Below are 20620 nucleotides of genomic sequence, written 5' to 3' on the forward strand. Positions count from 1 at the left end.
TTAGCATCTCAGGCTATGCAAGTATTTTTTTTGGAAGCTCCAATTGGTTGTGATTGACATGTCATTATCACCATTGATGCACGAGTAAAGTCTAAAATGCAGTCTATGATATATGTTGATACATATCTTCAAAATTATATTTGTAATTCTAAAAACTGCAATGAACATAAAAAAGTGGTTTGAGTTCATGATGATATTGTAGAAGTGGAAATTGATACTGTTTTATGATTATATTTTATCTAGTCTTTGCATTTATACTTAATTAATTGTCATTGAAAAAATTGTAAAATATATTTTCTATATAATGTTTAATGATATATGATATATATATATATATATATATATAATTTATTTTTAACCATTGCCTTTTTATATTTGATATTAGAGGTTTTATAACTTTTTATTATCCATAATTTGTAACTCCCTAGTATTTGTAATATGAATTGTTGGAATGTATACTAAAAGTCTAGCTTTTTGTAGAATCACATTGGTCAAATGTCTACATTTATATGCTAAGTGTAGTTGTTCAATTAATTTATATTGTAGATAACATAGTGTGTGATGTTACACACAGAAGATCATGTTATAAGTTCCTTATAAATTATAAACAGTTGCTCACAACCAAGAAGGAATGGAACAAACCATTGGAGTGGTTGTAGTGTAATTAGGTATTAGTTTATCTTAACTAATAAATTACACTAGTACACTCTAAGTATATTGAGCATGACCATTTAAGGCAGTTTCTTTTTATACTGACTACATAAAAGAACAAGACCTTTGTTATTATGGAAGTGTGTACTCTTAATCCCGATATAATAGCAAGCACGTATACTTAGTATTTATTTCATTGACTTATCAATGGGTGAGATTTAGCTCGTTAAATCAAGAGGTCCGATAAGTTGGGAAATGATATTATTTATAGTGTGTGTTGTTGATTATAGAAGGAAACTGTGTCCTAGGAATCCAGGTTGATAATGTGTAACGCCCGCCCTCCCTGCTACTAAAAGGGACGGGGCTACTTACTTACTTAACTATTCTAGGATACACATGCATATTTAAAATTTCTTTCTAGTAACATAAAGCAGCGGAAATGTCATGAAGTTATACTGGAATGTAACATAATACACTTGGTTCATGTCAAACATAACAAAAATAACATAGCAGGTCTTTATTTGTCTTAGCCGAGCCACTGCCACACACATCTCCTTGCCTCTCCTGCAGCTCCCTTAGATCATCCATTCCTTGCCTTTATCTGTGGTACAAGGAAAGTAAGCTATGAGCACACAGGCTCAATAAGATCCTTTTCCTACTCACAAAAACCGAATCTCATAGCATAGTCATATAAGCATATAATCAATGGAGACATAATCATCTAACATTATATCATGTGAACATAGCCTCCTATCATATCATATCATTAAGAAACATCATACTCTAACATGTCATAAATAAAGGAATCATGTAATGTGAATCATAGAAGCATAACATATCATCAGGTCGTATGAATCCTAAACAAAACATCTCATAACATCATGTCCTATAAGTCATAAGAGTATGGCATAACATCATGTCATATAATTCATAAAAACGAAACATATCATATCATAAATGGGTGTATCATGCGGAATGTCTTTTTAAAACATATGTCATATCAAGTGCAAGATGTCTTTAAACATATCCTTTTAATACTTAAACATAATATCATCATCATGAGGGCCCGGCTTGTATCACATACATACATAAATGCGCGCAATCCCTAGGACAGGGTAGCTAGCCCCGAACCTACTAGGGATCTAGACCCGTTCATAGTCCATCGGCCTAGGGGCGTATTAAGGAGCTCATCCCTTTTTACTAGACTCGTTCATAGTCCGTCGGTCTAGGGGCGCTTATGGAGCCCACCCTTGGTACAAGCCATACAAAGTAAAATACACGTCATGCATATCATATCATCATAACTGTCATATCATATCAACATAAATGTCATGCTCTTGTCTTAACATGAAGAGTGCTCTTAATCCCAACTTAAGGGAAGCAACTCTTAGCCATTTTCTTATCATATCATAAGGCATGCATACTTGGGCACATAGCCATCATAAAAATCATTTCATGCATGGTTCATAAGCATACATAAATGGCATATTACTTGTCTTATCATAAAGCATGCATACTTAAGCATAAAACACATCATAAGAGTCATCATCATGCATAGTTCATAAGCATACTTAAATGAGCATAAAATGCATCATAGGAAAACATAATCATACATGGAAAACATTTACTAGCATCTCCTAATTCATATCCTAGTATGTGAGACACCTAGCAAAATCATAATTGGGTCTCTAACCCTAATTCCATAAAGTGGCCGAAAGTCACCATGCTTGGTTCTAGGTTACAACATCATTTAAGCTTGTGAACTTAGATAAATTTCATATCATAAACTATAAAGAATATCATGAGCATAAGAAGTTTAGGTTCTAAGCTTCCTAGGCCTTTTAACTTAGTTGTGGCCGAACCTTTAAGAACATGAAACTAAGTTCTATACAAGCATAAAAATACCAAGCTAACTCCATATCATATCATAAGGGGATCCATGAGCTTTCTAAGTTTAAATTTAAACTTCCTTGAACCCTAGAATATAGTCATGGCCGAAAGTTTCATGAAAGGGAAAAGTAAGCTCTAACAACATACAAGCATGAATATTGAATTGCATTCATATCATATCATGAGAAGATTCATGTGCATGCTAGGCTTTAAATTTAAACTTCTTGGAACCCTAATTTCTATCATGGCTGAAACTTCAAGGAAAGGAAATTAAATTCCAAGCAACATACAAACATGAATACCTAGCCAAGTTCATATCCTATCATAAAGAAGTCTATGAGCATGTTACATTAGGTTTTAAGCTTCTTGAAACCCTATACCCTATCATGGCCAAAACTTCAAGGAAAGGAAATAAAACTTCCAAGCAACATACAAACATGAATACTTAGTCAAGTTCATATATTATCATAAAGGAATCTATAAGCATGTTAGATTAGGTTTTGAGCTTCTTGAAACCCTAGATTCATCATGGACGAAACTTCACAATAAAGGAAATAAAGCTTCCAAACAACATACAAACATGAATACTTAGTCAAGTTCATATCTTATCATAAAGGCATCTATAAGCATGTTAGATTAGGTTTTGAGCTTCTTGAAACCCTAGATCCATCATGGCCGAACCTTTACATAAAGGAAAATAAAATTTCCAAGCAACATACAAGCATGAATACTTAGTCAATTTCATATCCTATCATTAAGGAATCTATAAGCAAGTTAAATTAGGTTTTGAGCTTCTTGAAACCCTAGATTCATCATGGCCGAAACTTCACAATAAAGGAAATAAAATTTCAAGCAACATACAAACATGAATACTTAGTCAAGTTCATATCTTATCATAAAGGAATCTATAAGCATGTTAGATTAGGTTTTGAGCTTCTTGAAACCCTAGATTCATCATGGCCGAAACTTCACAATAAAGGAAATAAAACTTCCAAACAACATACAAACATGAATACTTAGTCAAGTTCATATCTTATCATAAAGGCATCTATAAGCATGTTAGATTAAGTTTTGAGCTTCTTGAAACCCTAGATTCATCATGGCCGAAACTTCACAATAAAGGAAATAAAATTTCAAGCAACATACAAACATGAATACTTAGTCAAGTTCATATCTTATCATAAAGGAATCTATAAGCATGTTAGATTAGATTTTTACACTTCTTAAAGCCCTAAAAATATTCATGGCCGAAACATATAAAGAAGAAGATCATGCTTTAAACAACATCCAACATAAATCTTTAACTAAGTTTATATCATAACATAATGAGATCCATGAGCATAGGTTTCTTTCTTTTACTTTTATTTTTAGGCATTCTAACCTCACGGAAATTTCGTAAGCGACTTGTACCACAGGTGAGGGGATACTTACATCCTTGTGTTTGATTTCCTTAGGGGAGTAATCTTGATTGTGGAGCCTTCCTAAAGAGGAGTCCTCCTTTGTTTTTGGGTTTCGGCAATGGAGATGGGGAGAAGGCTTGGTCACGGTGAAGAGAAGGAGGGAGAAGGAAGAGGAGAAAATGAAATCTCTTCTTTAATTTCCCCTTTTATTCTTCGTGAGAGGAGGAAGGGAAAATGCACTTTTCCTTCTCCTTTCTTTTACTCCTCCTTTAATGAAAAGAGGAAGCAAGAATCCTCTTTTCTTTTGAGAGGAAGAAGGCTATTCTAACTTCTCCTTCTACATGAAAGAAGCTCTTTTCTTACTCTTAACTATATTGTCACTTCTCTCTCTAACAATAACTTCTCTTGGTCTATTGGTTAACACATACATGTATCTAGTAAGAGATCTAAGGTTCAAACCTTGGTCATCTCTTTTTGGTTCTATTTTTATTATTTTTTTGCAAATTTACACATAAGGCCTATTTTTATTCATGATAAAAAAAATATCTAAAATCTTGCTAAGTACCCTATGAGTGTTACATAATGTCCCCAAGAGGAGCTCATAAGGATTGTCATATAAACCCTGCAGATGGACTTAGTCCGACATGACAATAAGATTGAGTGGTACTACTCTTGGAATTAGATATTAATTAAAAGAGTTGTCAGTAACTCATTTAATTAGTGGGCATTCAATATCTTAAACACAGGGAGACTAACAAACTCATGATAAGAAGGAGCTCATATAGTAATATGGGATTGGTGCGGTAGTTCAATAATAACTCTTTAGTGGTATGAGTTATTATTGATGAACTCAAGTTGGGTGTTCGGGGCGAACATGGGAAGCTCAAGTTCATCGGGAGACCAAAATCAATTCCTCCTCTTGGTCCTTGTCGTAGCTTTTTATTTATAAAATCTTATACCCACCCATACCCACTTTCTTACCCATCTTAAGGTGACCGGCCAAGCCAAGCTTGGAGCCCAAGCAAGGGCTAGCCAAGATAAACCTTGGATAGATCAAGTAGGTGGTCGACCCTAACTTGGAGCCCAAGTTTGTGGCCGGCCACACTAAAATTAAAAGGATTTTATTTTTTAAGATATTTCCTTATGTGGAAGCCATGATTTAAAAGAGAGTTTTAAAATTAAATCTTTCCTTTTATAGTTTTACAAAAGATTAAGAGAAAGGTTTGATATCTTTCCTTATTTGTAGTTAAAAGAAAGATTTTAATTTTAAAGAAAACTTTCCTTTTTGTAATCATCCACATGTTTTAATAAAGAGATTTTAATTTATAAAAGTTTCCTTTTATAACCAACCATGAAGGGAATTTTTAAAGAGAGAAATTTTTATTTTAAAAATTTCCAGAAACAAATTAGGAAGTTTTAATTTTGTGTTTAAAACTTTCCTTGTTTGGAGGACTTGTAGGGGCCAGCCATTGAAAGAAGAAAAGGAAATTTTAATTAAATTTTCCTTTTGTTCATTGGCAAGGGAAAATAAGGAAGTTTTAATTATGTTTAAAACTTTCCTTAATTGCCAAGACCAAGGAATATAAAAGAGAGGGTAGAGGTACCTCACCTTACAACACATCTATTATTCCTCTCCTCCTTAGTGGTGGCCAACCCTCATCCTTCCTCATCACCTTTTCTTCTTCTTTGATGGCCGGCGGCATCAACTCTTTAGAAGACTCTTGGTGGTCGGATTTAGCTTGGAGAAGAAGTAAAGAAAGGAAGCTTTATTTCTTAGCATCCCTTAGAGCTTGGTTGGTGGCCGAAGTTCTTCATCTCAAGGAGTTTGTTGATTGACCAAAACTTGCTTGTAGAAGAAGGAAGCTTGGGTGGATTCTCGTCTCGGTAGATCGTCGCCCACACGACGTCCGAGATAAGAAGAGGAATACGGCAGAAGATCGTGAGGTCTATAAGCTACAAAAGGTATAATTAGTTATTAGTTTCCGCATCATAACTAGTTCTTATTTTTGTTTAGATCTTGAAATACCAAATACAAGAGGCTAATGAATCTAGGCTATCGAATTAATGTTTTCGATTTTGTGTTTCTTTTATTTTTCAAACTTGTGATTCGATTGTTCTTTTTGGTTAAACCTAGAGTTACTATAAGGAGATTAAATATTGAATTTCATTGAAAGGCTTTGTCTAGGAAGTGGTGGATGATCTCATACCCAAGAAGGCCTAGTGTCTCGCCATATTTAACCTGGAAGCCAATCTCTGAAATAAATATTTAATCAAATTTGTAACATGGGTGGATTTGGATCAATAATGTTAAGTATCGTTTGTGATCCAAGTCTAAACCTCTAAGAACAGATAAGTTGAATTTGGAATCAATAATGTTAAGTTCTGTTTGTAATTCCAAATTTAATTTCTAAAGAACACAATAGGTTGTTAGGAATGGTTCAGAACTTGTACAAAATTTTTGTACAGGGGAACCGGTACGATATTCCCGGTAGCAACTAACATGGCTTCTAAACAATAAACTAATAGAAAATCTCATTTTAAACTTCAACTTGAGATAGATATACAATCATTAACTATAAGTACAAATCACATAGATCAACATTCAATTGAGCAAAGTAACATTTCATTTTATGTATCATAAAGTTGTTGATGACTTGTGTTTAATTCTTATTTTCATTTTTTTAATGGAATCAATACTTGGTCAAAACATCAAAGTTTCGAATCAACTACATATTGATATGCAAGGTAATATCCCACATGTTGAAAAATGTCTTTAGTTCTGTAAGTACCCCGTGGATATTTTGATATGATCAAACCAAGTTAAGTTGAGTCCTATTATATTTTGATGCCCTATGTCTAAGTGTGTAGGAACTTAGGAGCACAGAAAGTCAAGCAAAAGACACGGCTAGCGAGAAGGACAACACGGGAGAGAGTCAACGGGCTCGATGCGTCTGAGGGACAAAGCGATGCGGAAGAGTACGATGGCAAATGAGAAGGAGGCGTGCAATGTTTTCGAGAGACGAGAAGCTGAAGCGGAAGATTGCTCGAGAAGGTCGGAAGATGGGTTCGGGTGAGCCCTATTCTGGATGGTCAAAATCACCCAAGCGAGTGGAGTTGGAATGGAAGACCCGAAGGAAAAGTCAACCTGCGATTGACTGTGCTCCAGGCACTCGGACTGGGTTCGGGCGCTTGGATCACTTAGGTGCCCTCGGGGCGCCTCGCCCCGGGGGAGCTGGAAACACACAGTCCGGGAGCCCGAAACCCTTCCGGGTGCCTAGAATTGAAAAGTTAGTCAAACATGATGTGGCGCGAGCCGTTGCGATGGGGATAAAATTCTATCCACCTCCAGGCGCCCCTCAATCAGGGCTATAAATATAGCCCTGATCCTAGAAACTAAAACAACACTTGTAATCAATTCTAATTCAGTTTAGCTTTGTATTTACGAGATTTGACTACTGTAAGAGTCTTCTCCGCCTAGAGGAGTTTTAGTAAGCTTTCAACTTTCTTAGATTAACAATCTCCTGATTGCAAATCAAGTAACTCTTACTATGTCTCTTCTTTCTTTAATTAGCTTATTAATTCTTTTATGCAAATGTTAGTTTAATCAAGTTGTAAAGATCAAGAAAGGTTCATTTATTATTGGACAAGCTATTCACCTCCCTCTAGTCGACTGCCAAGGGACTTATAATTGGTATAAGAGCAAGGATGCTTTAGGAGAACTAATGTCGATCGAAGCAAAAGAGATGGCCAGACCAAGCATCTATTCACCTAAGTTCGAGGGGGAATACGTGAACTGAAAGAAAAAGATGAATGTATTTTTTAAAACAGATTTTGATTTATTATTAATCATGAAGTTTAGTTTTGTAGCACTAGAGGGCAAAGAAGAATACCAGTAGACAAAAAAAGAGCACGCCGACTTCATGGCAAATGGTAAAGTAGAGTTTCATTTGCTTAGCATTTTACCACCTCAAGAAGTCAACCGGATTAGAGCCTACAAGTCAGCTAAAGAGCTTTGGGAGAAATTCTTGGAACTACACGAAAGGACCTAGGAGGCAAAACTAGCTAGACGGGATCTGCTCCGAAACTAGATCAGTAACCTCCAATTAGAAGAAGGTGAAACCATTGCACACCTTCACTCAAGAATCAAGGAACTTATCATTGGACTCACGAATCTCGAAGAAAAGATACCAACCGAGATTCGTTAAGGTACGCGCTTAATGCATTTCCTAGGACTTCTGAGTGGATATCCTTAGTAGATGTATATTAGATCTCTAAGGATCTAGAGGTAAGCACTTTAGAAGAACTTTTTTCAACTTTTGAAATTCATGAATCAAGATATACATGTCTAAAAAAGGAATCAAGACCCAACATTACCTTAAAGGTAAAAATGGACGAACCAAATTCTGAGACATCATTTGACGATGACAAAACAACGTTCATGATAAGGAGATTTAAAAAGTTATTTAAATCTAATGAGTTTAATCAAATTCAATGTAAGAGGAAAAAAAGAAAGGTAAAGTGATATCACTGCAGTGAAGAAGGGCATGTGAAAGACAACTGAAACATCCATAGTCTTTCCTCAAGAGATTTTTTTTTTTTTTTTGCAAGGGGCAACCCTCTCAACGTCTGCTATAAAAATAATTGTAGTAATAATCCCATTAGAAGGAACCATTTTGTCCAATGTAAACGATAGCACCTCAAACAAGAAACTAACAAAAAGGAACATGAAGTCATCAAAACAACTCCCTATACAAGTGAAGGAGGTCTCATAAGGAAACAAGTCTACTCTGCACTCCTAGGGCATTCGGACATTGTCATGCGTCCATCTCTCCTCCTCGTCTACTCCGTTCGTATACCTTCCATCATATCCTGGGAGACGTCCTCACCTGTAACATAGGTATCATGAGTCTACGAACCCAACAAGAACATTTCAATATGAAGATATGACATCCATAAGAAGCAGGAATAGTAGCTAATAAGCATAGAACATGGACTAAATTACAGTATAGAGTAAAGAACGATAGATGAAAGAGTTTGCACAGCTAATAGGGGTGGATATATCACAAAGTGGTAACCATTTTTTGAGTCAATCAATCAGTCTCATGACCCTAGAGGTATTTCCTAGGAGAACATGTAGTCATATAGCCGAAGCTAACATAAATTACAATATTAGTCATAAATTACAGTATTAGTCATGTTTGGAAGGACCCTCTCTGGAGTTCATCCCGGGGCACCGATCCTGTACTGTCATCACATTTGCTCATCTCATCCAATTAGCTATATAAGAAAACCTAGTCTATCTACATTATAATTATATCAATAGCACATTCCATTCATTTTGTATACACCCTAATTCATAAGAACCTTTCTTTAATCAACATCATTCAGTTACTAACTAGTAGCCTAAATCTATAGTGAAGAAGAAAGAAAACAAAAGAAATAAATAGGTCACACCGTAGCAATCTTTTACCAAAATAGTACAGTAAGGAGATATACCTTCCTACACTAACGCAAGGAATCACATGCGCCATAACTGAAATTATCCAAAAAATGCAACTGAAAATTGGACAAGGTTTCTCTATCAACATAATAGAATAGCATGCAATTTTGTATTAGAATTAAAACCTCCCAAATTCCAATCCAAGGTTCTAATGCATCCAGGAGAAAATAAATGTTCGCAAAACCATCTAAAAACCCAGATATGTCAAGAAAGCCAGAGAACAACACGGAGGAGGGAACATCTTCAGAATCAACTACAACACAACGTCACGATTAGTGAAATGTCCACACATTTAGCAACAACCAGAAGATTATAAACCACTCCAGCCAACCTCAATCAGTCCACAATTGATCCCAAACTTCCAAAACTGATAGGAAAACAAACACCACCAACCCCTGCCTAATTCCCAACCAAAACCATCAGAGTACTTGAATCAGCAAGAAGAATCGAGGCAACATCAAATTCATTCGAAAATCCCTAAATATGTGGTTGGAAACCAGAAATGAAATGCGAGATAAATCAGCACATTAAAGGCAATAGGTTAGCAACCATTCTATACCTAAATCTCCAAAGAGCCTATTCGGGAACTCAAACCAACAGGAAGAAACGAGGTAACATCAAAATCAATCACTGACTCTATCGACAATTGAACCATCACAAAGAACCCAAGTAAGAAACCCCGATTCAAATGAGAAAGCTCAATCCATTGCGAACATGAGAAAGCAAGAACAGGCAAGAACAGCGAGAGCATCATAAACCTCAAATCATAGTTCATTCAAGAAGACAATCACTTCAAGACAGGTTATCCTCTTCTCCTAGCTACCGATCCTTACCTCAATGATCTCATACCCACATAATCACAGAGTACTTGCCTTTTCTTCCTTGTTCCCCCGGCAGAAACCCTCACCCAACCGTTTTACGCCATCGGTGAGATGGTTGGTGATTGCTACGCCCAATCACGATACCCTCAAAGAAATCACCTGCATGGAGTGACGCCTGGTCGGATCTCAAACACCGGCGGAGAGCTCCGTCGCCACTGGTGTGGGTGACGAGATGAAGAGGTGACGGCGATTAGCGAGCACAGTGCGACAAGGGATTTCGGTTGAACCCTATATACTTATACTTAGGGTTATTAATTCTAACTTAGTGCAATTAGTTCCATCAACTCCCAATTTAATTAGGTATCATTGACTTCCATCAAACTTAATAGGTCTATTCCTTTAAATTGTGTCATATAAATTCCTTTTAAATTAAAAAAAAATTATATAATTTGTAGGAAATTTTGTAGATACATTCCTTAGATAACGCTTGTGACATTCTTTGAAAATTTGTAAGTAAATTCTTTAATTTATCACTCGTGAGATCTTACAATTCTCCTCTCCAAACTTATTAAAATTTGACTTATCAAATATTTCGGGATAGCAGTTGCGCATATCTTGTTCAATTTCCCAGGTGGCTTCCTCCATTAGCTAATTTCCCCATAAGACCTTCACCATATTGATCTCCTTGTTCCTCAATTTCCGAACTTCGCGATCAAGGATCTGTTTCGGTCATTCCTCGTAGAATAGATCTGGCGTCCACTACACGGACTCATGACCAATCACATGAGAAGGATTAGAATGTACCTTCTAAGCATAGATATATAGAATACATTATGAACTACTGACAAATTCAGTGGTAACGCAACTCAGTATGCTTATGTTTCAATTCGATCCAGAATTTTAAAAGGCCCAATATACCTTGGACTAAGCTTTCCCTTCTTTCTGAACCTCAGTACCCACTTCATTGGTGACACTTTGATAAACACACAATCCCCCACTGTAAACTTCAAATCCCTTCGTCGTTGATCGGCATAACTCTTCTGACGACTTTGCGTTGATTGCATCCTGTCTTGAATTTTAACCACCAAATTTACTGTGTGAGTCACAATGTCCGAACCCAAAACTGCCCTCTCTCCAACCTCATCCCAATGTAACAGTGTCCTGCACTTTTTTCCATACAACGCTTCATATGGGGCTATACCTATGGTGGCTTGATAGCTATTGTTGTATGTAAACTCTACCAAAGGTAACTTCTACTTCCAGCTTCCTTTGAAGTCGATCACACAAGCTCATAACAAATCCTCCAAAATATGAATCACTCGTTCAGACTAACCATCAGTTTGTGGATGGAATGTAGTACTAAAGATGAGCTTTGTACTTAGTCCCCGATGCAAACTTTTCCAAAATATGGATGTAAATCTAGGATATCTATCAAACACAATCCGTGTTAGAATTCTTTGTAACCGTACTACCTCTCATATGTATACTTTCGCATATTGCGTCATAGTAAAGGTGATTTTTACTAGCAGAAAGTGTGCCTATTTCGTTAATCGATCCACAATAACCCACACAGCATTTGATCCTCTAAGTGAGGTTGGTAGTCCCACCACGAAGTCTATATCCACCTCTTTCCATTTCCAAGTGGAAATTGGAAATGGTGCTAGTAATCCTGCTGGCCTCTGATATTCGGCCTTCACCTGCTGGAAAGTAAGGCACTCGTAAACTACTTTCATTATATCTCTCTTCATGCCCGGCCACCAGCGCAATAACTACATATCTTTATACATTTTTGTGCTTCTAGGGTGGACAGAGTACGGGGTGGTATGTGCCTCCTTCAAGAGGTTCTCCCTGAGTGACCCTCCCTTAGGCATCCAAATGTGGCCCTTGTATCGCACAACCCCATCCACGGTTGAGTAAATAGCACGACCCCTTACTTCACCCCTGCGTTTCCATTCCATCAGCTGCTGATCGGATGTTTGTTCTACCCGGATCCGATCCAATAGGTTTGATTTAACAGTTAGTGTCAACAAACTAGTCTGCTCATTTGGTGCCACTACCTCCAACCTGGACTGTTGAAATTATGATATCAATTGCTGCTGAGTGGTTAACTGCAACAACATCATGGACTTGCGACTTAGAGCGTCCGTCACCACATTAGCCTTACCTGGATGGTAATTAATGTTGCAGTCATAGTCCTTCACCAATTCCAACCACCGTCTCTATCGCATATTCAGTTGCTTCTGTGTGAAAAATATTTCAAACTCTTATGGTCTATGAAAATCTCACATAGTTCCCCATAAAGGTAATGCATTGCCTCCAAATTTTTAGAGCAAAAATGACGGCCGCTAGTTCTAGGTTATGTGTGGGGTAGTTTTTCTCATGCACCTTCAACTGACGTGACAAATAGGCAATGACCTTCCCATTCTACTTCAGTACAACTCCTAAACCATTCTTGGAGGTATCGGTGTACATTACAAACCGTCCACAGCCATCTGGAATTGCAAGCACTGGTGATGTCATCAATCTTTCTTTTAACTCTTCAAAACTCCTCTTACACTGGTCTGTCTATTCATACTTTACCCATTTCTTAGTCAGCGAAGTCAGGGGCAGAGCGATTCGTGAGAAATTCTGGATGAACCTCCGATAGTAGCCTACCAACCCCAAGAAGCTTCGGATTTCGATAATATTCTTTAGTGTAATCCAATTCTTGATTGCCTCCACTTTGGTTAAATCCACCTTTATCCCTTTCTCTGAAACTATGTGTCCCAAAAATGGAATTTAACTCAACCAAAAGTCACACTTGTTGAACTTCACATACAAATGTTTATCCTTCAGTGTCTGCAGCACTGTTGTCAGGTGTAGATGATGCTCCTCATGACTCCGTGAGTAGATTATGTTGGGACCTTTGTGCCCGCTAGAAGGGGGGTGAATAGCTTTTCGTCGCACTTGAGTTGGTTTGCTTCTTCTTGATGATGTGCAGCGGAAAATACAAGAACCAAACACCAACAACGCTAACTCTAGGGATTTACTTGGTATCCACCTCAAGCAGAGGTGACTAGTCCAAGGATCCACACACTCACGCACCCTCTGTTGGGAATTTCGGGTCGCAAAAACCGCTTTTTCGCGTTGTGGAAACCCTGATTCTCATGCCACCGGATCCGTGCGAAGTAAAATAAAACAAAAATATTACGAGTACGAGTTTCTTACATCTAGATCTACACTAAGAGAAGGATTTACCCTCAATGTGATGCCCTTCGCAATCCCGCTCGTCCAATGGTTCGCCGGATCTCGAGATCGTCAAGTGTACGATCCTCTATGCGTATCCACACGAACAAACTAGGTGGAGAAGACCAAAACAATGGTGTGCTAGCACCTTAGATGATTCGGCCAAGGAGGAGGAGAGGGAGAGGAGAATGAGAGCAAGGAAGAAGATGGAATGAATAAGAGTGAATGAAAAACAACTCCTTGATTTCACCATAAGTGGCCGGCCACACTTGTAACCCCCATGGAATGCCAAGAGTCACAACTCTTGGTAACTCCCATGAGGTGGCACACACATGTGCTAGCCTTGATGATATGACACATCATCATTATGCCACTTAATGTCAACTCACAAATGATGTGGCAAATGGTCAAGTCAAACTTGACCTTTCATATTCCTTCTCAAGTAAAGTCAAACTTGACCAAATCTCTCTCATAGTTGATCTAATCTAACCATTTGATTCAAACCAACTTAATATAATGAATCTAATTCATTTAATTAAATTGATTCAATGAGTCATAATCTAAAATAAACTCATTAAACACATGAATCAACTTGAGTCCAACTCAATTAATTCAATTAGGATTACTCTTAATCCAATTTAATTCATCATATGAATATAATCCTCTTGGTTCATCATATGAACCTAATCTTCATCTAATTATCCTTTGTGTGTGACCCTATAGGTTCTTATAACGTTGACAATGCTCCTAAACCCATTTAGAAGCATAAGTAATGAGCGGTATCTAGCAACACATCATTACTACCCAAGTTATAAGAATGTTGAGATCCAACATCACCTTGTGACTACTAATTGTGACTCTTCACAATATATGATATTGTTCTTCTATCCTAGACATCTAGATTGATCAATGTGAGGCATAGACTGTGTCATCCTCTAATCAATCTAAATCTTGAATTCCAAGTAGATTCACTCAATCAAATGAGCTCAATATCTCATATTGACTCATTTGGGCATGGTCATGCACTTCGTGGTCTCACTCTATCAAGAATATCGATGTCGCTCCCGTCATATAGGAGGGATATATCCCATCTACATCACTCACATCCCTCTGCATAATTCGTTACATACCCAGTAATCGCCTTTATAGTCCACCCAATTACGGGTGACGTTTGATGAAACCAAAGTACATAACTTCTTATGTAGGGAACCATGGTGACTTTAGATCCAAGGACTAGTAGTCATACTAATAGCCACATGAGAAAATATATGATACTCATATAACAATCCATGATACTTTCTCATGGCGGGTCATTCAGTATACATTCTCCAATGCATACCCATGTGTCAACTTGATATCTCTATATCCATGACTTGTGAGATCAAGTCATCGAGTTGACCTACATGCCAGTCTCGTCGCATTAACATTATCCCTGAATGTTAATACTCGACTAAGAATGATTAAAAGTAGTGTTCCCTATATCATCTCACTATCGGTTCAACTAACCGATTGATATAGGTAAGAACCCTCTATTCAAGGACGCTATTATACTTAGTTTATTTGGCACCTGATCCGACGGTAAGAATGGGGGGTCCACCTTCTGAAGGGTCCCAACCTAAGGACGGATGGAAGGCTGGCCAAGCGGGTAATGGTCCGAGCGGAGCTAGAGATAACTCATCCATGGGCTTGGGTTTTCGACGCCAAGGCAAGAAGATCGAAGGGCCGAGCGGAAGTCCGCTCAGCTGGGACCGAAGGGCCGATCGGGTGGTCCGTTCGGCCAGGATAGGGGCGAGGGTACAAAGGTGGCCGAGCGGCCTATGCGCTCGGCTCGGGTTATGGGATATCAGCAGAAGCATGTCTGATGATTAGGCCGTACACAAGATCACACGATGGAGGATCTTGCCGTCACATCATGGGAAGGTTGATACAGTAGCAGTATGGCCTCATAGACGTCTTCCCGACAGATCCATATCTGGGCATGGCCCTTCTGACAGACCCATACCTGGGCATGGTCAAAGGCGGGTGGTTGCTTTGACTGGCGCGCCCAGGCTTCTTCGAGAGGTCTATATAAGGTCTCCATTTCTTCACCGGAGGTATGCAAATCTTCATCTTGAGGCCACCTATTCGTTATTCCTCGGCTGACTTGAGCGTCGGAGGGCCGTCGCCGGGACACCCCTCCCGGCTCGGTTTTGCTGCAGGTTCGCCGGAGCGCTCGAGGATCTAGCAGGGAGCGCCACGTGCCCAGTGTCCGTTGACTCCTGGTTCGGACAGGATCAAATTGGCGTCGTCTGTGGGAACGCACCTGCATCCAAACAAGAACGATGGACGAGGCTGGACGACAACACACGGTGGCGCTTTCGACGGAAGAACTCGAAGCTCTAGTCGAGATAAGGGCCGCCAAACTTGTGGAACAAAAACAGAAAGTAGCGGCCGAATGGCCAGAGCAACAAGCAACATCTGCGTCGGGCGGCCGAGCGGAAGCACCTCCAGCCACCGTCGCATCCCACCGGGCCTTATTTCGCACCCCTGAAGCCGCGCCAGCTCGGAGAGATAGAGGCTCTTCTTCAGACGAAATGCCAAGGCGGGATGACAGAAAAGGGAAAGCTCCCCAGGCGGACTCATCTCCCGAGCGGATCAATCGCCAATTCTCGGAGGTTATTCTACGAGACCCTCTACCCAAGCACTACGTGCCTCCGACGATCGGCGAGTACAACGGAACAACGGACCCGGATGATCATCTGGGTAAGTTTGATAACACAGCTACACTCCATCAATATACAGATGGAGTAAAGTGCCGTGTCTTCCTTACAACCCTCTCGGGATCGGCGCAACGGTGGTTTCGGAGGCTGCCGGATGGATCCATCACTAGCTTCAAGGACTTCCGAACGGCCTTCCTCCACCATTTCGCTAGCAGTCGGCGGTATCAGAAGACAAGTGTCAGCTTGTTCGCCATCAAACAAGAGCCGAGAGAATCGCTTCGAGCTTACATTCAGCGGTTCAACCAAGTGGCGATGGATATCCCAACAGCCACATCGGAGACGATGATGAATGCCTTCACGCAAGGCCTTGTAGATGGGGACTTCTTCCGGTCGCTCATCCGAAAGCCGCCCCGAGATTATGATCACATGCTGCATCGGGCCAACGAATACATAAATGTGGAAGAAGCGCAAGCCGCTTGGAAAAAGGAAACTCCAACCGAGCGGGCACCTGTTCAGGCCGAGCGGAAATAGCATGCCGCTCAGCAGCCACCACGAGGACCGAGGGCCGAAGCAATCTGATCCCCCCACGCCAGGTCGCACGTACAAGAAGTGGCTGCCGCTCGGCCCAAGCCGAAGAAGAGGTGGACCCCTATGTTCTGCTCCTTCCACCAGTCAGATACGCACAACACGAGGGATTGTCGAAGTCTTCCCTTCGTGGCTAATCCCGTTCCCAGGAAAGCCGAACGACGGTCTACTCCCATCGACATAAGACAAAGGACCCGTGAAGCCGACCGGACCCGCACCGAAAGGCGACATCAACAGACACCCGATCGGCACCGATCTCCAAGACAGGAGAATCGCCAGGCGTCCAGAGAACGGTCACGACCGTCCGCGCGAGAAGAGGAAAATAGGAGCAATACTTCCCGGGGAGAGATCAACGTCATTGCTGGCGGGCCAACCGGAGGAGACTCCAACCGGGCCAGAAAGGCGGGCGTTCGGCAGCTACAGATCCACGCAGTCGGCTGTAGTCAAGAGCGGGCAAGTGGACCGGAAATCACTTTCGGCCCCGGAGACTTGGAAGGAGTAGAAGTGCCCCACGACGACGCTCTGCTCATTAAAGCGGTAATAGCAAATTATACTGTTCACCGCCTATTTGTTGACACAGGGAGCTCGGTCAACATCATATTCAAGAAGGCGTTCGATCAGCTGCAAATTGATCGTGCCGAGCTGCTGCCCATGACGACCCCGCTATACGGGTTTACTGGCAACGAAGTTCAGCCGGTCGGACAAATTCGGCTAGCTACCTCACTGGGAGAGGAGCCGCTCAGAAGGACCAGGACAATAAACTTCGTGGTGGTCGACTCTCCTTCGTCCTACAACGTCATTTTGGGACGATCGGCGCTTAGCGAATTCCGAGCCATCGTCTCAACCTTCCACCAGAAGATGAAGTTCCCCGTCGAAGACAAAGTGGGAGAAGTACGGGGGGATCAGTTAGCAGCTCGGCGATGCTATATCGAGATGGTCCGAGCAGAATCCAACTCTGCTCGGAAGGCGCCTCGAATCGAGGTAAATGCCATCACCGAGAAACCTCCTGCTTTAATTTATGATGAAAAGGAGGAGGTTCAGATTCATCCGACCCGATCGGAGGCCACGACTTTTATCGCCTCTGATCTGAAGGAGGAGCAAAAGGAGGAACTGATCCAATGCCTCCAACGAAATCATGATGTCTTCGTCTGGTCGACACATGAGTTGCCCGGAATTTCATCGAGCCCTGCGCAAAGATGAATTGCATGTCCGCCCGAAGCGGAGGAAAAGGGATTTCAGTGCCGAGCAGAACGCCATCATCCGGGCGGAAGTAGAGAAACTTTTGGAGGCCGGCCACATACGAGAAGTGCAGTTCCCGAGCTGGTTGGCTAACGTGGTATTAGTCTCCAAGCCGGGCGGCAAGTGGAGAGTCTGCATCGACTTTCGGGACTTAAACAAAGCATGCCCCAAGGACTTCTATCCTCTGCCCCGGATAGATCAGCTGGTGGACTCTACGGCCGGCTGCGAATTAATTTGCATGCTTGACGCCTATCAAGGATATCATCAAGTGCCGCTCGCCCGGGAAGATCAAGAAAAAGTAAGCTTCGTAACGGCCGACGGCACATATTGCTATAATGTGATGCCGTTCGGATTGAAGAATGCCGGTGCCACCTATCAACGCTTGATGAACAAAGTGTTCAAGGAGCAGATCGGGCGTAATCTGGAAGTCTATGTGGACGATATTCTCATTAAGTCTGTCCGAGCGGCCGATCTTCTCAAGGATATGGAAGAAACCTTCCAAACACTGCGCAAATATGGAGTCAAGCTAAATCCCCAGAAGTGCCTGTTCGGAGCAAAAGGAGGGCGTTTCTTGGGGTACATAGTGACCGAGCGGGGAATCGAAGCAAATCCCAACAAAGTGAAAGCTCTGCAAGACATGCCGCCCCCAAGAAATACAAGGGAAGTACAACGGCTGACCGGTCGGATAACTGCTTTGTTCAGATTCATCTCCAAAACTGCCGACCGGAGCTTACCATTCTTCAAGATCCTGCGCAAGGCTACTAAATTCCAGTGGGATGAAGAATGTGACCGAGCATTTGAAGAGTTGAAAACATATTTAAATTCTTTGCCTGTACTGGCCAAGCCGATCGGGGATGAGTCACTTTATATATATCTGTCGTCAACTGAGCATGCTGTAGGCTCGGCACTTGTGAAGGCGAGCGGCGAAGAGCAGCCGGTGTACTTTTTAAGCCACATTTTGAAAGATGCTGAATCTCGTTACACTGGGCTCGAGAAGTTGGCCTTTGCTTTGGTTCTAGCCGCTCGGCGCCTTCGACCGTTTTCTTGGCTCACACCATCATTGTCCGGACGAACAGTCCACTCGGAAGAGTACTGTTGAATCCAGAAGCGTCCGGACGGCTCATCAAGTGGACGACAGAATTAAGTGAATTTGACATCCAATATCAGCCCCGCTCGGCGATCAAAGCCCAATCCTTGGCAGATTTTGTGACTGAAGTGCAAAGGCCAGAGCCGGAAGCTATGTGGAGAATATATGTGGATGAGTCTTCCACTCGGCTCGGAAGTGGGATTGGAATATTGCTGCTCTCACCTCAAGAAAAGAAGATGCACCTATCCGTCCGGCTGGATTACAAAGTAACAACGAAGCAGAGTATGAGGCCCTCATAGCCGGATTGCAGCAAAGCATGTGGGTGCCGGGTGACTCTCTATTCGATTCGCGGTCACCAACAACTTTTCGCACCTTCAAATCAACAATGTTCGGCTTAAACTCTACGTTGAGGCCTTTGAAAAACTCAAAGCTATTTTCCGAGAGGTCCTTATACGTAAGATCCCGAACGGAGAACCAGAGCGCAGTTAGCCAAACTCATGAGTTCAATAACACCGCTGCCATTCACCACCAATTGAAAAGTATCACGGTGGCGCACGCCGACGGATGCAAGGCCTCACGCTTCCAAGCGATGGAGGACACCTATTATAGAATTTCTCCGTTCGGGCACCGCACCCTCCGATGAATATGCAGCCCGGCTCCTCGGAAGAAGAGCCGGTCGGTTTACACTCATCGGAGATCGCTTTACAAGAAAGCATTCTCGCGCCCGTTGCTGAAATGTATAAGCTTGGAGGACTCGACTACATCCTCCAAGAAGTACATCAAGGGTCATGCGGGGGACGCTCATTGGCCAAGAAGATCCTCTTGGCCGGATACTTTGGCCAACTTTACAAATAGATGCCGCTCGGACAATATCTACCGCCTTTCATGCGAAGTATCACAACTTCTCCCACCGACCGGCCGAAGAAATGAAGGCGTCAAGCGTTTCATCGACCAATGGGGAATGGATATTGTCGGTCCATTTCCGATGGCGACCGGGCAGAGGAAATTCTTACTAGTGGCGGTAGACTATTTCTCCAAGTGGGTGGAGGCCGAGCCGCTAGCAAAGATCACTGAACAAATGGTTAAAAAATTCATCTGGCAACACATCATTTGTCGGTTCGGCATCCCTCGCCGACTAGTGTCCGACAACGGGCGGCAGTTCACAGGGAAGATGTTAGAGGATTGGTGCAAGAGCTACGGCATTGAGCAACATTTCACATCCGTGGCCTATCCTCAGAGCAACGGTCAAGCTGAAGTGGCCAACCGGGAAATTCTCCGTATTCTGCGCGCTCGGCTCGACCATTTGGGAGGAAGTTGGCCGGATGAAGTGCCGAACGTCTTGTGGGCCATCCGAACAATGCCAAAAGAAGGGACAGGAGTCACACCGTTCCATTTGGTATATGGTGGCGAGGCCGTCATTCCGGTTGAAGTCGGCATGGAGTCCGCCCGGATCTAGAGCTACGATGAGGACAACGCCGAACGGAGAAACATGGAGCTGGATTTGGTAGAAGAGGAGAGGGCAA

Source organism: Zingiber officinale, chromosome 5B, assembly GCF_018446385.1.
Source record: "Zingiber officinale cultivar Zhangliang chromosome 5B, Zo_v1.1, whole genome shotgun sequence".
In the NCBI taxonomy this organism is placed as follows: Eukaryota; Viridiplantae; Streptophyta; class Magnoliopsida; order Zingiberales; family Zingiberaceae; genus Zingiber; species Zingiber officinale.